This window comes from Aquarana catesbeiana, linkage group LG04 (assembly GCF_042186555.1).
Source record: "Aquarana catesbeiana isolate 2022-GZ linkage group LG04, ASM4218655v1, whole genome shotgun sequence".
Classification (NCBI taxonomy): domain Eukaryota; kingdom Metazoa; phylum Chordata; class Amphibia; order Anura; family Ranidae; genus Aquarana; species Aquarana catesbeiana.
Genome location: NC_133327.1, coordinates 337,836,694 through 337,839,329, shown reverse-complemented (window position 1 = coordinate 337,839,329; position 2,636 = coordinate 337,836,694). Strand labels below are relative to the sequence as shown.

The 2,636-nt window shown below is 45.7% G+C and overlaps 1 protein-coding gene across 2 annotated transcripts in view; it reads left to right on the top strand.

The window, feature by feature from the left end:
• Window positions 1–620: 620 nt before the first annotated feature.
• BACH2 (BTB domain and CNC homolog 2) overlaps window positions 621–2,636 on the top strand; it is a 439,802-nt gene continuing 437,786 nt past the window's right edge. Inside the window, exon 1 of one of the 2 annotated variants that reach the window (XM_073626941.1) lies at window positions 621–1,117. The gene's annotated coding sequence lies outside the window, so the exon portion shown is untranslated. The remainder of the gene's footprint in view (window positions 1,118–2,636) is intronic. The other variant, XM_073626940.1, reaches the window with a different exon arrangement.

Below are 2,636 nucleotides of genomic sequence, written 5' to 3'. Positions count from 1 at the left end.
CTGAGCACACAGTAGTGTGTTAGTAGTGTGTGTAGTGACAATAGATGACACACCAGAGCCAGCGCTGAGCACACAGTAGTGTGTTAGTAGTGTGTGTAGTGACAATAGATGACACAGTAGAGCCAGCGCTGAGCACACAGTAGTGTGTTAGTAGTGTGTGTAGTGACAATAGATGACACACCAGAGCCAGCGCTGAGCACACAGTAGTGTGTTAGTAGTGTGTGTAGTGACAATAGATGACACACCAGAGCCAGCGCTGAGCACACAGTAGTGTGTTAGTAGTGTGTGTAGTGACAATAGATGACACACCAGAGCCAGCGCTGAGCACACAGTAGTGTGTTAGTAGTGTGTGTAGTGACAATAGATGACACACCAGAGCCAGCGCTGAGCACACAGTAGTGTGTTAGTAGTGTGTGTAGTGACAATAGATGACACAGTAGAGCCAGCGCTGAGCACACAGTAGTGTGTTAGTAGTGTGTGTAGTGACAATAGATGACACACCAGAGCCAGCGCTGAGCACACAGTAGTGTGTTAGTAGTGTGTGTAGTGACAATAGATGACACAGTAGAGCCAGCGCTGAGCACACAGTAGATGTCAGTGGAGAGTCTCTCCAATAGATAAGAGGGAGGCGTATTTGGAGGCTGGTTGGGGGCGGTGCCCGGACACAGAAACAAACACTGTGCAGTCACACACATGCCGCTGTGCCATCAGGATGAAGACACGGGCACCTCCGCTCCATGCCTGCTTTAGCCCACACAAACATACACACACGGAAGTGATGAGAGTGTAATGAGAGTTTGAAGAGCTCCCCTATCCCCCGGACACTACACACACACACACACGTCTATAGGATCTGCCGTCTTCCCCCCTTCCTCTCTCTCTCCAAGGAGCTGGGGGTGGATCCTGATTGAGAAGCTGGCTCCTGGGAACAACAACAACAAGGCAGCCTCACAAGCAGCTACGGCGAATGGCCATGTGATGTCTCCCTGTGGGGTGAGCTTGTGAAACCAAAAATAAAAACAGCAAAAAAAAACAAACAAAAAAAAACAAAACAAAGCAAAATAAACAGAACCACAACGTGCTGACTGGAGCAAGAGGAACTGAAAGTGCACAGGAGGTGAGTGCTGTGCGGGAAAGGGCAAGTTGGCTGTGGTGGTTTTTTTATGTGGGGTTTTATTTAAAAGGGGGGGGGATGGGTGACCTGAAAACACTATGGGGGTCAAGGCATCCGGCTTAATGTGGTGGAGCGCAGTACAAAGCAACAACAACCCGTATGAACAGCTGCAACAAAGGCCCCCCACCACCAACACCACCACCAACAACGTCATTGCTGGTGGATGGAGGGAAAGTTGGTGAATAGCCATGGACCACAACCATGACCTAGCCTTGTCACGGTGGCCAACCGGGAAGCCTTGCTTTGTATTGTGATGAAGAAACAGCTGGCACCTTTTTAAAAGCTCCTTTCCACGCCGTTAACTGGCTGAGGAGCGTGCGTCCTTCCATTCATAATCCGTTGTGTTTGTAGCCATGTGTAAAGGTTTATTCCGGCGAGGATAAGGGGTTAACGCAGATCAGCCCGGGTTACGGCTCGCCTATTTTTATCGCTGCATTCGTTATTCTGCATTTCAGGGACGTGTTAGGCTTTGGGAAGGCGGAAAGGGTTAATGCGGTGCGGTCCAGGTGTAAAAGGAGCGACATGACAGATGTCAGTGAGCGTTAGCTTGGAGGAATGTCTGGTCACACACAGGCATGTCATTACATTGTATATGGTCACACACACACACAGGCATACGTCACAGTCACAATGAAAGCGCTGTCTTCATTGAAAAGTGCGAGATTACGCTGAGCTGTACATAATGGGAAGTGCGTATCTTCTGATCGTAGCAGAGCACATCTATACGAGCTGCTGGAAGCTTGTGCTTCCCCATGTCACCAGTGCCACATTGACCCATTTTTTTGTTTGGTTTTGTTACGATAGATTTTTATTGAGATTTACCAAATTAAACAAGGCACAGGTTCCACAATCGGCACAACCGGCTTTAACGGAAGGAGTTAGAGAATAAAAACATAGCACGTGTAAAAATCTTATCCGGAAACCAAGAAAAATACACACTATACCTGACCACTTACCACTCCTGATACGCAATCACTTCCAGATAAATAGGGTTTCTTCATCATCGGGCACCCTAGTGTTTTAATGTAGTTTGACAAATTTTCTCTAAAACTGTGTAACCTAGCTAGGATGTTTACATGGACTTTGTAAATATACCTACTGTATAAATCATTGAATGTACAAAAGAAAAAAAGTACATACCTTTTACCTGACCTCTACCTTCCCTGATAGGCAACCAATTCCAGATAAATAGGGTATTCATCGGGCACCCTAGTGTTTTAATGTAGTTTGACAAATTTTCTCTAAAACTGAGTAACTAGGATGTTTACATTGGCTTTGTAATTATACCTATACATTATTGAATGTACAAAAAAAAATAAAAAAATACACACCTACACCTGATCCCCTACTACTCCTAATAGGCACCATTTCCAGATAAATGGGGTATACTTCATCATCAGGCACCCTAGTGTTTTAATGTAGTTTGATACATTTTCTCTAAAACTGTGTAACTAGGATGTTT